This window comes from Gossypium hirsutum, chromosome D03 (assembly GCF_007990345.1).
Source record: "Gossypium hirsutum isolate 1008001.06 chromosome D03, Gossypium_hirsutum_v2.1, whole genome shotgun sequence".
NCBI classification, from domain to species: Eukaryota; Viridiplantae; Streptophyta; class Magnoliopsida; order Malvales; family Malvaceae; genus Gossypium; species Gossypium hirsutum.
The window spans coordinates 21,188,408-21,206,146 of record NC_053439.1 but is presented as its reverse complement, the minus strand read 5'-3'; the positions used below and the strand labels follow the sequence as shown (position 1 = coordinate 21,206,146).

The 17,739-nt window shown below is 31.8% G+C and overlaps 1 long non-coding RNA gene across 2 annotated transcripts; it reads left to right on the top strand.

Moving 5' to 3' along the window:
• The first annotated feature begins 314 nt into the window (after window positions 1-314).
• Window positions 315-13,059, top strand: LOC107950807 (uncharacterized). Of its 2 annotated transcripts, XR_005911254.1 has the most exons (5): window positions 315-496; window positions 750-909; window positions 1,073-1,123; window positions 1,206-1,567; window positions 12,841-13,059. It is a non-coding gene; the product is annotated as an uncharacterized lncRNA (long non-coding RNA). The 2 variants fall into 2 exon arrangements; XR_001698215.2 differs by lacking the exon at window positions 12,841-13,059 and having other exon boundaries at window positions 318-496; window positions 1,206-1,580.
• The last annotated feature ends 4,680 nt before the right edge of the window (window positions 13,060-17,739 follow it).

Sequence of the window (17,739 nt, the reverse complement as noted above, 5' to 3'; positions counted from 1 at the left end):
ATCTCGTTTTTAAAAAATAATTTATTTCAATTTTTAATAAAAAAATTGACTTAATATTTTCTACATTAAGTGATAAGTAGTTACATACTTTTTTTGAAATTATTTCAAATTGGGCTTTTATTAATAAGATAAAACATCTGTACAAAATAAAAATATATACCTATTATCCTAAGAAAAACGGCCCAAGATTTCAGATGGCCAAAGTTAAACAAATATCTAGATATTATTAAAGGATACTCTAGAAACGACACTTAATGTGCTGAACCATTGCCCAATCAGAATTTGCTGAAATCTGTCTTCTCCTCTTTCTATCATTTTATTGCCCAGTTGATGATTTCATTTTTCAAAACTTTCCTTCTGAAACATTTCATTTTCTTTTTTGTTTTGAAACTTTCTCTCTTCCATTCTTCATCTCCTGAAGCTTTCCTAATCTGGTTCACACACTCAATCATACCTTTTTTTGCTCTTCGGCATACTCAGGGACCTCCATTTCCAGGTATATCTCCTCTTTTCTTCTTAGAGTTTCTGTTGCAAGAATATGTGCAAGATTATTTGCAGATCTTGGTGTATGTTGGAATCTGATATTATTGGAGCCACTTATTTTCTGTTGGATATCATAAATATATGCCCCTACCAGTGCTCGATCTTGACCATTTGTGTTGCATTTCTTTATTATTGCGAGGGAATCTCCTTCAAAGATGATTGACTGCCATCCCTTTTCGACTTCTATTTGAACTACTTTCCAACAGGCTATTGCTTCAGCAGAAAATGCAGAAGTTATGTCATTGTGGATCTTTGAACAGGATAAAAGAACTTTTCCTTCCGCATCTCTAGCCACAATACCTGAAGCTGAACGGTTCTGACTCTCATTGTATGCACCGTCGAAGTTAATCTTAATGAACTCACAATGTGGGTGCCTCCATCTTTTATTTTCTGTTATTATTACCGATTTTCTTTTTTCAAAACCAGTAAGCTTAGTAATGTAGTTACTGATAAAGTTTGCAATTTCTTTTTCATTACTGATTTTGTCCTCGTGTATTCTTTTGTTTCGATCTCCCTATATGGCCCAAAGTGCGCGCAGAAAAGGCGACCTTGACAAGGGATGAGATGCTCAAACACCCAGGTAAGCCACTGTACGAAGTCCATGCTCTGATTCATTATAATATTCTGAAGTGATAGTGTTGTCCATACTTCCACTGTAACAGGGCATTCTCGAAATAAATGGTCCATTGTTTCAGCTCTTTCTCCACATCGGGGGCAACTTGTGTTGATTGATAACTTCATGTATTGCATATTCACCTTTGTAGGCAAATAATTCCATGATAGCCTCCAGATTGTAATCTTTATTTTTGTTGGTAGATTCAGGCTCCAAAGTTTTTTGTAGAATTTTTTGTAGATGGTTTGTAAAACATAAGCTCTAAGATTTTCATCCGAACTCTGTAATAGTTTATAGGCACTTCGGACCGTGAATTCACCCGACAATTCACCTCCTCAAATGAGGAAGTCCTCATGAGGTGTTCGTGCCAAGGGGATTCGAAGGATTCTTGCAGCATCTTCTTCTGTGAAGGTACTATTTATCAGCTCCCTCTTCCAAAGTCTATTCTTACTATCAATTAACTCATTTACTTTAAAATCACGCATAGAATTGGTCGTTGTTGATAATCTAAAATTAATTGCATCTGGAATCCAAGCATCATCATTAATGGATATATTAGTACTCGTACCAACCCTCCAGCATAGTCCTTTTGCCAATATAGCTTTAGCTGCACAAATACTTTTCCACACATAAGAGCAAGAATTTCCCAAACGGGAATTTAAAAAATGGTCATTTGGGAAATATTTGGCTTTAAATACTAGCGTAACGAGAGCATTCTGGTTATTAATAATCTTCTATCCTTGTTTAGCTAATAATGATATATTAAAATTGAGCCATATTCCTAAAACCCATACCCCCTCATCTTTAGAACTGCACATAGCTTTCCATTGGCACCAGTGAATTCCTTTCTTTCCTTTACCTTTTTGCCACCAAAATCTAGCAAAAATATTTTCAAACTCCCCACATAGTGATTTTGGTAGAAGAAAGCATGTCATAGCATAAGTTGGTATTGCTTGAAGTACTGATTTTATGAAAACCTCTTTTCCCCCTTGAGATAGAAATCGTGTACTCCAATTTTTGATCCCCTGCTTAATCCTATCCTTGAGGTTCTGAAAAGATTCCTTCTTTTTCCTTCCTACCACATTAGAGAGTCCTAGATATTTCTCCATATTTGTCGAGCGTCTTATTCCCATTTCAGTCGAGATGTCTTCTTTGTCCCTTTCCACTGTATTAGAGCTAAAGAAAATCATGGATTTATTAAAATTCACGTATTGACCAGAGCAAATCTCATATTCCCTCAAAATATCTTTTAAAATCTTTATTCTACTCTTTGTAGCTTCGCCAAACAAAATACAATCATCTACAAATAGTAAATGTGAAATCGCCAAGCCCCTTCTGCTAGCCTTAACTCCTTTTATCAAACCCTCTTTTGTTGCTATCCTGAGTAAGGACGAAAGTCCCTCACTACAAATCAGAAAAAGAAAAGGACTAAGTGGGTCACCTTGTCAGAGTCCTCTAGTAGGTTTGAAAACATTGCCTCTCCTCCCATTGATGGTTACTACGTAAGAGACTGTAGAAATACATATCAGAATTAGTGACACCCATTCCTCTGCAAAACCCATACGAAGTATCACTTCCTTCAAGAATGCCCACTTAACTCTATCGTAAGCTTTACTCATGTCTAGCTTCACTGCCATGAATCCTTTTTTCCTCGTTCATTTTTGGCGTAGTGTATGTAGAATTTCATAAGCTATCAACACATTGTCGGATATTAGCCTTCCCAGAACGAACGCACTTTGAGCATTGTCAATACACCTTCCAATAAATTCCTGAAGACGATTAGCAATAGTTTTGGCTACAATTTTGTATATAACTGTGCATAGACTAATGGGTCTGAAGTTAACAAGATTTGTGGGGTTGGAGATCTATGGAATAAGTACTATCTCAGTTAGGTTTAAAGCTTCAAAATCCTTGCTGTCATTCAAAACTTTCAAGCAAAAGGTTTCAATATCTTTACCCACAATGTGCCAGTATTTTTGAAAAAATAGTGCCGGAAAGCCATCGTAGCGTGGTGTTTTTGTGGGCCCCATTCCTTTTACTGTAATAAAGATCTCTTCTGCCATATATTTTGCCAATAGGGTTGTGTTGATGTCTGAAGAAATGCTATTGTTAATGCCTGTTAAAAGATAGGATAGATTCCCTACTCCATTGACGAAAATAGATTCTGGAAGTACTTTGTAGCAGTCTCATTTATTTCTGGTTCCTCAAAAATTTTCTTTCCATTATCTGTGTCCAGTCTGTTTATTGTGTTGATTCATTTCTGCATTGAGGCATATTTGTGGAAAAATGTTGTATTCTTATCCCCTAGCTGAAGCCAATTGGCCCGTGCTCTTTGTTCCCAATACATTTCATATTTATCAATCTCCATATTCAGATTAATTCTCGTATCAATTATCTATGTCATTATATCATCATCTCTTTCTTTCTCCATTAAATTTTCTAACTCTTTTGTGAGCTTGTTCGTCAACCCCTTTCATATATTCTTTATTGATCTTGCCCATCTTGACAGACTGATCTGTAGTCTTTCAATCTTTTCAAAAATAGATCCATTTAAGGACTCCCATGATTTCTTAATCTCCTCTTCAATCGACTCCTATGTGGTCCACCATGTTTCAAATTTAAATATTGGGTTTCCCTTGAAACTATTTTTATTAGTTGTGCTGATAAAAAAGGGGCAATGATCTGAAAGTAAAGACGTTAAATGATGTATATTGCCTCTTGGAAAGAGTTTCATCCATTTTTCATTTGCAACACCCCTATCCAGTCTTTCTTTAATATTCGTTTTCGGTAGATTCCCTCTCTCCCATGTATACTATGCTCCCGTATAGCCCACATCTATAAGTTGGCATTCTTTTAAGACTTCACAGAATGCTATCATCCTTTTCTCCTCCCTTAGTTGGCCTCCCCTTTTTTCGAAAAAGTACATTATTTCATTAAAATCTCCACTCACTAGCCATGGGTGATCTTGTTCCTGACCCAAAATTCTTAGTAAATTCTATGAGGCATTTTTATTGTGTATATAAGGTGACCCATAAAACCTAGTGAATCTCTATTCTTTACTAACACATTCTTCTTTGATCAACAAATCAATATGACTCGTCGAGAAAGATTTTAGACTAACCTGAATCTCCTCTTTCCATGCTAGGCAGATCCCTCCTCGCGTACCTACTACTCCTACATCAAACCCATTCATAAAACCACACCTACTCTTAATTTTCTCCATACGTCTTTCATTAACTTTAGTCTCCATGAAGAAGACCATTTGGGGGTTATTTTGCTTCAGTAAAAATGAAGCCTTCGCACTGCCCGTAGACTCCCCAATCCACGGACATTCCAGCATATAATTTTCATTGCATCTGATCGGCTTGCCTTTTGGCAGCCGCTGATCTATTTTGGTTGGGGTTGTCTACCAACAAATTTGTTTCAGCCTCATTTATTAAATCCTGTCCACCATATCTCATCCTTTTTGCTCATCTTCCCGAGTCTCTTCTATACCGTAATCATCATATTCAATCTCTGCCAATTTCTTTTTCTGCAATTTACTTTCTGCTCCATAATATTTCATCACTCCCGCTAGTTCAATTCTTTTCCAACTGGATTTCCTGACTGGTTTCAGTATATCTTCGTCTGTTTTGCTTCTCTCTGTCTTTTTTTCATCGATTTCTCCTTCCTTTTGCATCTTTATCCCTGTTCCTGTTGCTGTCAACCAAGAATCCTCTTGTACTCCTTGAATCATATCGCTGCTTTTTTCACTATATAAGTACGTTTCCTGGTTCTCCTTGATACTTCCTGTATACAAACATTGTGGTTGTAGTTTTTTTGATAGAACATTAAACTTTAAACTCTCTCTTCCAACCAAATTTAATTCTGTTTTTAATGCCAAAGAGAAAGGTAGATCTTTTCTAATTCTATTTTTTTCTGAAGGTTTTATTACTGTGCATTCTTGGACACCATGCCCTAATCTTCCACAACCAAAACAAAATATCGGTAATTTTTCATACTTGAAAGGGATCCAAACTCTATTCCCATTGCCTATTGAGACAAATATACCCCTACGAAGGGGTTTCTGTACATTTAATTTAATTCTAAGGCGACAGAACTCACCATTAACTTCAGATCTGAGAACGCCTCCAAAAGTGACCCCTATAGCATGCAAGAGGTCTTGTTTATCAAATTCTGGTAAGCACAGCCCAATCTTAATCCAAAATGGGGATAAAGCAAGCCTGATTTGATCTTTTTCCACCGGTTATCAATCGATCAAAGATAACTAATTTTTTCCTGAACAACCATGGCTAACCTTCCATAACAGTTTCTAAATCTTCCTCCAATTCAAACACAATCAAAAAAAGGTTTTGCCCTACCGATTGGATCTCAAACTTTTTCTTTGTTTTCCAGATGCTTTTCATCTGCGCCTTGAAGCTATCCAGATTGTAGGATTTCTTTGTCCAAATAGTGCAGATTAGAGTTGGTTTGTCGTTTGGTTCCACCATCGAGCTTTTGACTGATAGCTGAATAAGTTCCTCTGCCAATAGGGAGACCTCGTCTCTCCCAAACCCGTCGTTGCCACCACTTTCCGTCATCCCAAGCCGCAGCAGCCACTGTTTTCGCTAGGATACCAGGGATAGCACTCTTGGCTACTAGGGCACTTTCTAAGTAGTTACATACTTACTCATCTTATTCAATACTCTTTTATTGAAAATTTTATATAAAGTAAAAAAATTAAAATAATTATCAAACACATTTAAATAAATCCTAAAATCAAACAAATCCTAAATATATAAAAATTTTCAATGATTCCAAATATATATAAAAATTCTAAAATAAAAAAATAAAAAAATTATAAACATATATAAACTCTAAATATATATATATGAAATAACTAAATTTTAACACAAAAATTAAAAAATTGGGTAACTTCTGGTTTTCTTATTCATCGTGCTCTTCAAATCTCTTTGACGGTATTAGATAATGCACAATATTCTCAACATTTAATATTAATTAAGTTGAAATTAGAAAATGGTGAACTGAAAACCCCATACAGTGCAAAACCTCAATTGAAAAATGACGACAACAATTTTATGAAATAATGGAAAGTATTTAGATGAGATTCGATTCGAAAAAATTGAAAAAACAAATTTAATTTTAAGTTAATCGAATTGAGTTATTCGAATTTCAAGTTTGAGTCGAGTTAAATTTTACAATTCGAATAACTTGAATAATTCGAATAATGGATTGATGTAAATAGGAGTGAGTAAAATTTTATTCAATTGGAAAAAATTAAAAATTTCAAGTTAATCGAATTGAATTATTCGAGTAAACTCAAATAAGTAATTCAAGTTTCGAATTCGAATCGAGTTGAATTTTACAATTCGAATAATTTGAATAATTCGAATAACAAATTGGTGTAAATACCACTTTGATCTCTATCAATTTTGAAAATGAACAAATTGGTCTCTCTTAACAAAAATTATAAAAAAAATTCAAATTAATTTTTAAAATTCAAAATATTTATAAAATTTCTAAAATTCATATTTTTTATAAAAATATAATAATTTTAAAAAATTCTAAAGAATATATAAAGAAATTTAAAAGTTCACAAATATTCTAAAATAATAATTTTGGAGACCTAAATAAGTTCATTAATGATTCAAGTTTATAATAATAAAGTATCTTATTTTTTATTATTTTGCTTTGAAAAAGTTTTTATATATATATGGTTTTAAATTTATGTCCTCCAACATGGAATTAGTTATATTATAACAAGATTTTAATTGTATTTTTGTAGCTTAATAAACTATAATAAAATAAATATTTTATCTTGTTATAACAAGATCTTAGTTATATAATTTTTTTAATTTAGCTCGAACAATTTCATTTGATTCAATTCGACTCAAATTTTATTTTACACAACTCGAAAATATTTCAAATCGAGTTAGGATGATAAAATAGGACTCGTCAACTCAATTAACTCAAAATTTTGTCACTTGATTCGATCAAACGCTCACCCCTAGGTGTAAATACCCTTTCGGTCCCTGTCAATTTTGAAAATATGCAAATTGCTCACTCTCTCAACAAAAATTTCAAAAAAAAAAAATTCAAAAAGATTTTCAAAATTCAAAATAATTTTTAAAATTAAAAATATTTATAAAAATTCCAAAATATATATGTTTTAAAAAATTATAAAAAATATATATATAAAGAAAATTTAAAAATTAAAAATTTTCTAAAATAATAATTTTGGGACCTAAATGAGTTAATTAATATTTAAGTTTATCATATTAAAGTATTTTTTTTTCTTTGAAAAAGTTTTCAAATAAATATGGTTTCAAATTTCTGTACTCTAACCTAGAATTAGTTATACTGTAGCAAAATTTTAATTCGACATGTTTAATTTTTTAATTTAACTCAAACAATTTCACTCGATCGGATTTAACTCGACTTGAATTTCATTTCACTCGACTCGATTCGAAAAATTTTTAAATTGAGTTAGGATAATAATATACGACTTGTCAACTCGATTAACTCAAATTTTTTTCACTCGATTCGATCGAACGCTCACCCCTAGCTTGAACCCAAAGAAAAGAAATTTCATGGTAAAAGTACCGGGAAAGCTTGTACTTAAGGGTGGATTGCATTTTGACCCATTTACTAAGAATGGGTAAATTAGACCTTATACATTTTAAAATATGCAGAGCCCCTCCATTAAATTTTTCTGTTAAATAATGACGTGGAACATGCTGAAAATTATTTTTTTTATGGGTAAACTATAAAAATAGTCACCCAACTCTGACTTTAGTTCTATTTTGGTATCTCAACTATTAATTTTTTGATTTAGTCACTAAACTTTTCGAAATTAAATATTTTAGTCACTCTAAGCTGATGTGAGCTTTTTTATTGGTGTAGTAACAAAATTAGCCCTATAATATTTTTACATTCTATCAATTCGATTCTAAATATAAAAAATTCAACAAATTTAGCCATCAATGTTTACAAATTTTTTTTATTTTAGTTCTAATTCTAAAAAAATTAATAAATTTGGTTCTCAAGATTGACAATATTTGTCAATTTAGCCCTCAATGTTTAAAAAAATTATTTTTAACCCTTTATAATCCATCGATTAACCCATATCAAATATTAAAATAAGAAAAAGAGCACACTTTTTCAAGTCACTCGCAACAATAATGTTTACTATAATTTAGGATTCACATTGGACTAAACCAATTGATTTGGAACCTATCTGGGATAAATTACTACATTACTCACTGAACCGATAACATTTTTCATGTCATGCCCTAAAATATAGGGGGTTAATTGTAAGGAATAATTAAGAAATGACCTAGGTTTGATGGTTAAGTTGTTAATGCATTTATTAGAGATTATAGGTTTAAACCACTTCTCTCCCCATTTCTTTATTTTTAATTTTCAACAAACTTGGATGAAAACCACAATGAACAAGTATTATTTGGAGTAAAAACTAAATAAGAAATAGGTCTTAGGCCTAATGGTTAGCATGTCACTCCTCCCCTTAGTTTTCCCAAGTTTGAGCCACTCCATTCTAAAAAATGTTTCTTTTATTTTTCTTTTAATTTTTGACCCAAAATTTTGGGTTATTTACCGTTGTCGCCCGCCCCTAGGATTTCAAATCCTAACTATTCAATCATCCTTTTCCTATTAGAATTAGATTTACTTCTTTATAAATTTTAGTCAAATTCCTTTCCATTTTCTCTTTATATTTCTTTTTTTTTCTTTCCCCTTTTCTTCACATCAAAATTTCCATCTAAATTCTGAAAACTATTTTGCTCTCTCAAATCAAATCATTCACCGTTCTAACGCTTTTTTCTATCGACTTGTAATTAACGTCAACAACACCCCTAGCTTTGCCAAAAATTGGTAAGTACATCTCGGTCCCGATGAATAAATCCCGAATTTTTATAGAATTTTTATTCGACGATAATCTTTCAACCCAATTAAACAATCTTTTTCAGTTCTTGACAAATCTCTCGATAATCTTGATAAATCTTGAAATAGATTGTTAACTCATGTAAAAATGTTATTTGAAGGACATGTTTTAGGTACATCAGATCAGATTTGAACATGAGGGACGTTGTTCAGGCTTCTAGTGAAAGGTGTGTGTTCTTTTACAAGTAAATTGAGGCAAACCATGTCTAGGAATAGGGATACACAGTTTTCCACATGGGTGTATGGACCACACGGCCCACCACACGGCCATGTGCCCTAGAAACCCTAGTGTAGTTCGTGAACCACACGATAGACTCTTCCACACGGCTGTGTCTACCCTGTAGGTTATTTTTGCATTTTCCATATGGCCATAGCCTGTTACACGGCCTAGCCACATGACCTATTGCCTTCCACACGACCATGTGACCCTTGTTTTATAAATTTTCTAATTTTTCCCAGAAATTTATATGTTTAGTTTAGCCCTTGTATATGCCTTGAATGGTTCTTAAGAGTTTTTATTTGCTCAATTAAGTCCTTGATATTGTGCTACTCAGAAATTTGTGATTTAATTATTGAAGTGCTATGGTTATATCTTATGTGGTAATAGCCCGTTTTCAGTAATATCAGAAACAGTGGTTTCGGGACCATAATTTTGACAAGTGAATTATTATTTTATTATTTATTTATTGTCTACGGGATTATATTTAGGTTGTATTAAAATTTCGTTAGAAATTTTGATGTTTAAATGATTAGTTAGGTAAAAAAGGACTAAATTGTAAAAAGTGTAAAAGATGAGTTGTATTAGTTAAAAGGGTCAAATGGCTACGGAAATGAAGGCTAATGGACGTGAGTGATAAATATACCAATTAAAGGGTTAGTGGATGTGCATGGACAATGTTTTATTGAAATTATTGATAAATGATAAGAGTAAAGTGCTAATTTAATAATTAAAAAGAAAATCAAGTAAGAAAAAATGAAAACAAAGTTATCCTCTTCATGATTTTTTCATTTTAGAACTGAAATTCACCATTGAAGAGGAAAAAAGCTTCGGTTTTGATTTCTTCTTGCATGGTATGTGTAACAGCCCTTTTTTTTGGGTCAACTCAGAACAGTGGTTTCGAGACCACGAATCTGATGTCAAAAAATTTATTTTATTAATTTAATAATTAAAGTATGATATTATGATTGTGTAAAAATTTCGTGAAGAAATTTTATCATTTGGGTGCTTAATTTGATAAAAAGGATTAAATCGCGTAAAGTGCAAAAGTTGTGTTCTATAAGCTAAAGGTGTCAAATAGCTATAGAAAATTAAAGTAAAGGTTTTTATGTGGCAAATAGCCCATTTATGAGTTATTGGATGATAGTAGAGTGACATTTGGTGTAGTTACTAATGTTTTTAAAGGTTAATTTTGGTATTTGATAATAAAAGATAAAATAAATAAAACAAAGTTAATTATCATCTTCTTGCATCCAATTTACAACCAAAAATGGAGTTTGATACAGCCATGGATGAGCTTGACTTTCGGCCATGGTATTTTTGCTCAAATAGGTATGGATTTTGATCTGTTTTTAATGATTTCTACATTTTTGATATCGTTGCAACTGGTACTAGCTAGCCCGTGTCTTCGATTTCAAAACTATTAAAGATTTTGATGGTTTCCATTGATGAGCTTATGTTTTCTTTGATGTTTAATGGTGAAATATGAATATTTGATGTTAGATTTTCATGTTTTATAAAGTGATTTTTTGATAAAAATGCAAATTAGGGATTACATTGTGAAATATTGAAATTATGTGGTTAAAAGTGTGATTATTTGGAAAATGTGGGCTGCTAAGGCAATAAGAAGAATTCGGCTAAGCATGGGTAGGATGAAATTGCATGAAATTGTGATTTTGTGATAATGACTAAATTGCAAAACTGTGAAATAATGGGGAAAAAGTATAATTTTGCCAAAATATGTAAATTGTGTTAAATTTAATGAATTAATGATTAAATAAGCAAATTTTGTTATTATATAGATTGAGAAAAATGAGATTCAGATCTAGAACGGGGGAAAATAAAGTATTAGATTAGTCGACCTAATTCGTCGTTACAGCGAATGAGGTAAGTTCGTATGCTAATAATGTATTTAAATTGTGTTATAAATGCTTAATTATTATTGAATTGAATTGAATGATGAATGGTCATGAATACGAGTCGAAATTGACAGAGTTACGACGTCCAAAAGCCTCGTATGAACCTTAGGAATAAAATAAGATACAAATGTCATGACATTAGGATTACTGAGAGGTGATAACATGTAAGACCATGTCTGGGACATTGGCATTGTATTGTGATTACGTGTAAGACCATGTCTAGGACATTAGCATCGTTATATGATTTCGTTTAAGACCCTGTCTGGGAAGTGGCATCGATATGTGATAACATGTAAGACCATATCTAGGATATGACATTGTATGAGCTATTATGATTTCTGAGTATCCTTAACGATTTCGAATGGTTCAACGAGAAAAGTCAAGACGAGAATGAAAGTACAATCGAATTAAGTGATACAAATACGTACAAAATCTAAATGAGAATCAAATGAAGGTAATTTGGTAAGTTCTTAGTGTATCATGTATATGAAATATGATGTGTTATGAGGATGTATGGAAATGGAAATGAAATTTTATGAAATATATGAATGAAATGCTATGTGAGTTGAATGCCAAATTGAAGCATTCATGGATGAAATGTTGGTTATATGCATATTTGAGACTCTAACCTATTGAGGTGTATGTGTGATAGGCATTTGAATATTCGATTTGGACATATTGATTTAATTGATTAAATTATGCAATGTGGTAAGTTCGTATAATTAGAATACTTTCATTTAGTTGCAATTGTATGAAATAAATATGTATACATATATGTGAATTGAATGGTTGAAAAAATGATATTGAATTGCTTAATTTGAAATGTACTGAGTAATACCGAACCCCGTTTGAACTATAAAAAATTGTAAGATAGAAGTGACATGTTATTAGGGTTACCGTTTTGGTCGAGCTCCTTTGTTGCGGACTCACCACAACTCATATGAGCTTACCGATATATAAGCTCTTATGAGCTTACCGTTTCAGCTCGATAGAGCTTACCATTCTTCAGTTCGGAATGAGCTTACCGATCATGGCTCGAAAGAGCGGAAATGATAATGAATTGATGGATTACCGATTAATGCACATAATGTGTATCACTCGAGTATCCTTTGATGTTTCATTAGGTTCAACGAGCATTATACTGTTACCGATTATATGATTGAGAATGAATTGGAATATAATTTATTTGAATTGTATAGATGATATGCGAGATATGAGTTATAGTTGTTTTAACTAAATATACATATGGCACATAGTGTGCGAAATATCATTATTTGATGATAATTCACTTGGCTAAAAAAAAGGCAATGATTATTGAATTGAATAAAGTATATATGTAATTGCTTATGCATATGAAAATGTGAATGAATTGATAAGAAGTATTCAAACTATACGTGTTTTGAATGAATAAACTCATGAAAATCTGGATTAAATATGTGCATGAATTTGAAATAGAATGGTGCAATCATATGAATTATATCATATTTTGAATAATTGTTTTAAATGCAGTTATTTAATAACATGAGTTTATTTCCATACGAGCTTACTAAGCTTTATAGCTTACTTTGTTTTCTTTCCTATGCTTATAGAGTTTTGGAAGCTTGCTCGGGTTAGAAGTCGTCGGAGATCTCATCACACTATCCAGCTATGGTTTGGTATTTATAAGCTTTGTGATATTGGTTATATGGCATGTATAGGCTTGAGTCTTTTTGATAAAGGTTTTGGTGATGGTTCAAGATGACCATTTGGTCATTTGGTATATGATGAGTATTTACTTATGAAAGGCATGTTTTAAATAGGTTTGAATGTGAAAATGTGTTGGTTTCCATATTAATTGTAAATTGTTTAATAGGTTCGGTAATTCTCTATAACCCTATTCTAGTGACAGATACAAGTTAGGGGTGTTACAGTATGTGTATTTGATCCCATTTTTAATGATTTTTATATTTTTGTGTTTGTTTTAGCTTAATCTAACTAGCCCAGGGGTTATTTTGCAAAACTGTTAAAGGTTGAGGGACTTTCCATGAATGTTTTTGAATAGGTTTAGATGTTATTTGATGGATTTTTTTATCTTTTTTTTTGTAAAATAAACAAGTTTTGTTAAGTGATTTTTTGTGAAATTGAATTTAGGGATTTATTTGTGAAAATAGTAAAATTTCATGTTAAAATTATGAAATGTTGGTTTAAGTGAGTTGGTATAAGTCCCTATGAAAATCGGCTTGTTAGTATGGATGATTAAAATGGTTAAATTTCAAGTTATGAGCTTAAAGACTAAATTATGAAAAGTTAAAATATTAGGGGCAATTTTGTAATTTTATATAAATATGGACTATGGATTAAATTGAATACTAGAAGTACTTAATTGATTGAAATTATCTATTTAGATCAAGATAAACCACATTTGAACTTAAATCGAGGAAAAGCTAAAGCTTTAGATTAGTTCGACTATACTACTACGCCTTAGTTATCGAGGTAAGTTCGTATGAACTGTGATTGTTTTAATGTTAGCTAAATTGAATGTTTACTATGTTTTTTTAATATAAATGAATCTATATATAAATGTATCCATGTTATGATGAATTGACGGATAACGAGTCCCGGTTAAACCTTAAGAATTCTTAGGATACGAATGACATGTCATTAGGGATTTCATGTTTCGAGTGCTGGTCTTGAATGTCTTACCGATGGCTAAGGTCCTGCATTTTTTTTGGATTCTCCATAGCTCGTGTGAGTAGCATCGTGTGGCTTACATTTTGACCCACAGCTCATGTGAGTAGGCCCGTTTCACAGCTCGTGTGAGTAATGATGTAAAGGAAAGGTTACAGTTATATGTAAAGGCACACTATGTGTAAGCTTTTTTGAGTATCCGATGTAATTCTAGATGGTTCAACGGGTACGAAAAGGAAAATGAAATGGTAAGAATGCAAATGGAATGAATCATGATCTTATGGCAACATTGATGAGTTAAATGTTATGTATATATGGTAAACTACACATCTTATGGTTGATTTCATAAGTATCATGAACAAGTATACTAACTTGTGAATTTGATGATGTTGTATAGGTTTTTACTAAGCTTATGGCATTGGTTATGATTTATACTTAATCTATGAATTGTATTATTGAAAGTGGTAAGTTATGTTTAAATTTTATACGAGCTTACTAAGCACTTGTTGCTTACGTAGTTATTTTACTTTGTTTTATAGATTATTAGAAGCTCGATCGATTGGAAGCTTGTCAGAGACCTATCACACTATCTAGCAGTCAATTTGGTAGATTTTGTGTATTTTGGCCAAGGTTAATAATGACATGTTGTAACGCTGGGGTTTGTGCAAGTGTACACAGTCGTTATCAAGAAATAAGTATCGAGTTATCGTCTCCACAAGGATTGTATTTGTGCTAAGTCACTTAATTTGTAAAATTATATTAACAATTTGGTAAATTAAAAAACACAATATAGTTGAGAAGTGGTGATTAAAATATATTAAACTAAATGCAATGATCCCTAATGCAAATTATCCTAAGTATGCAAACTATATGAATGAAATAGATTTTAGTAAAATTAAACACAATTTGCAACAATTATAACATAAATAAACTAGGACAATTACTTTAATTAAAATCAATTTATTATCAACATGCTTAATAACATTCGGAAAAACATTCCATGGCAAGTCGATCTTTCATGAGTTTGGAAACCACATTAGGTGCTTTCAGAATCCTTTACTTAGTCAATACACATTTTATTGATCCTTATTTACTAAGGGTTTCTTAGCATTCGTGTGAGTTAACAGGGACGTGTTAGGTTTGAAACAATTTAATCACATAAATCTAAAAACTATGCAGATAACAGAGCTTGGTTAGAGTTGTTATGCAACCTACAATTCAATCGGGTTAGGATCTAAATTGAGCATGCATATTTCAATTATGCATCCATTAGCCGTCGTCTGGTTAGGATCGCTTAGCTAATTCAGGTGCATTCCAATCACGTATGAACAAAATACAGACTTGATTTTAATTGAAAACATGATCGATTGAGGCACAAACATTATAAGCATGAATCAAATAAATATTATTTAATCAAAATAATAATCCTAGCTTAAATAACTTTAAGCTATCATTGTTGTAAACAAGAACAAAGAACACATAGCAAACATCTTTAAATTAAATTTAAAGAAAAGAAAGATTAAACCCAATTCAGAGTGGCTGTCACCCAAGACTCTGACTGACGAGGCTCATTCGCTTCTTTGCATTGCTCCTTTACTGATGGCTCTCCAAGGTGGCCGACCAAGGGTTCTTTAAGAGGCTTAATTGCTAAATTCCTTATGCAAGGATGATGAAGGGGAAAGATAGCTAAAAGAGTTGAGAGAATGATGAATGAGTGAGAGATGATGGGATGAGGGATGATTGAAAAAGTGAGAAATAAGCTCTTATTTATAGGTGAGGCAAGGGAGCTAGTTTGCTAAAAATAGGAGTGTCCATCCTTTGAAACTTCCTCCAAGAGTGGCTAGCCATGAATTGAGGAAAGGTGGCTAATTTTCCCTTGATTTTTGGTCAATCTGAGTGCCACAACAACTCAGGACTAAGACTCAGTCATTAACAAATATTTGGGAAAATCTCTGATTTCTTTAACTCTTCAAGGACTTTGTATAATTAAACCAAAAAATGGTTTATGACATCCATGTGCAGTCAAAAATTGGGTTGACTTGGTCCCCAATTTGGACGATTTTGTAATTAGAAGAAAACTCTCAGACCTGTCCAAAAATAGTAGATAGTTTAGAAGACCAAATAATATAATTTAACCACTTTAATTAGTCAATTTACTTAATTAATTAAAACCTAATTTATTAATGAAATATTAAAAATGAATTATTAAATATAACTTTATATTTTATTATTTAATTTAATCATGCATGACCCACTTTATAGCTTAAAAATATAATATGCTCAAATTAATATAAAATAAGCCATTTTATGCATGAAAACTATATAATAAAGTATAAAATCACATTTTAATAATTTCTATGTCCTAATTTCATATTTTCGCTTATTTCATTAATTTATTAAACAATTACTTGGTTTAAACAACAAATTTAAGTAAAAATGTGATGAATTATATAGGAAAAATTCTATATTTTTTTTCAGTTTATACATGTATAGGTTGTTTTGTAATGGTATTTTGAAAATGTGTAAATGGTGATTTGGTCTGTTTATGCTTTGAAGTTTTTGGTTGATTTGGTACACTTTAATGCCTTACCAAGCTTTGTGAAATTGGTCACTTTTAAGTGCATGTATATAAGGTTCTTTTGGTATGTTTGTAATGGCTTGATAATGGTCTATTGTGATATGTTTGATAGTTAATTAAACTAGGCTAATATGCTTGGAAATATGCATTCTTGACTTGTTTTGGTAAGTGATGTTTTTGATATATTTGTGGTGCCTTTGAATGGCATATTGGTTAGGTGAATTAGGTTGTTTGAAATGGCATATCGGTTTAGGGACAAAATGCATATGAATGAATGGTTTATAATATGTTTAGTTTATTTAAATGATATAATGTTGATGGTTTTATAATATGTTTAGTTTATTTAAATGATATAATTGTTGATGGTTTTATGATTGTATGGTAATGCTCTGTAACCCTAATTCGATAACGAATATGGGTTAGAGGTGTTACAACCGTCCTTGTGAAACAAATTAATCGTTGGTGTTAATATTGTCACCACCAAATTGAATATCTGTTAAAGTATGTGAATTGCTAAAGATGAATCGAGTACATGTTAAGTATGATTACTGTTAGTGTTGATTTATTCTATTACAAAGCATGCCATATTGCATTGCATGGGGTGGAATGACATGTACGGAGGAAGAGTGATAGTTTAATAATCTACAAACAGTGTTGTTCAATCACGAGCCAAGTGGTAGTTTGTTTAATATGCAAATATGTTATACACTCACAACAAGTGGCAGTAATTGAAAATATGTTTTTGCCACAAATATTGGTGGTTTACCCACAAATTTTACACCCAATGATAGCTTTTATCTGTAATTATTTTGTGTATCCACAACAAGTGGCATTTTATCTACAAATCAATGGTGGTTTATCCACAACCCAGAACTACAAGGCTGGATGAGTTTTGGGGAACTTATAGTGTGGTGTGTAGTAGTGGGGTAGGACCTTTTTCTAATAAATTGCAAGTGCATTGCCATTCATGAGCATGTGCATACATAAACTATGAATTCTGAAATATTATGATATTGATGTGTTGATCTAAAGAATTGATACTCTGAATCACTATATGAGTGTGATCGTTCTGAGACTTACTATATTGTATGAGTCATCTATTGTTTGCATTGATTTTCTTATAATGGAACTCACACTTAGCTTCATGGTTCACTCCCTTTTTATTTCCATCTCTATAGATAACTCATCGAGTTAGGACGTGAACATGATATTCAGAGGGTCTCGGCTCAGTTTCGTTTATTAA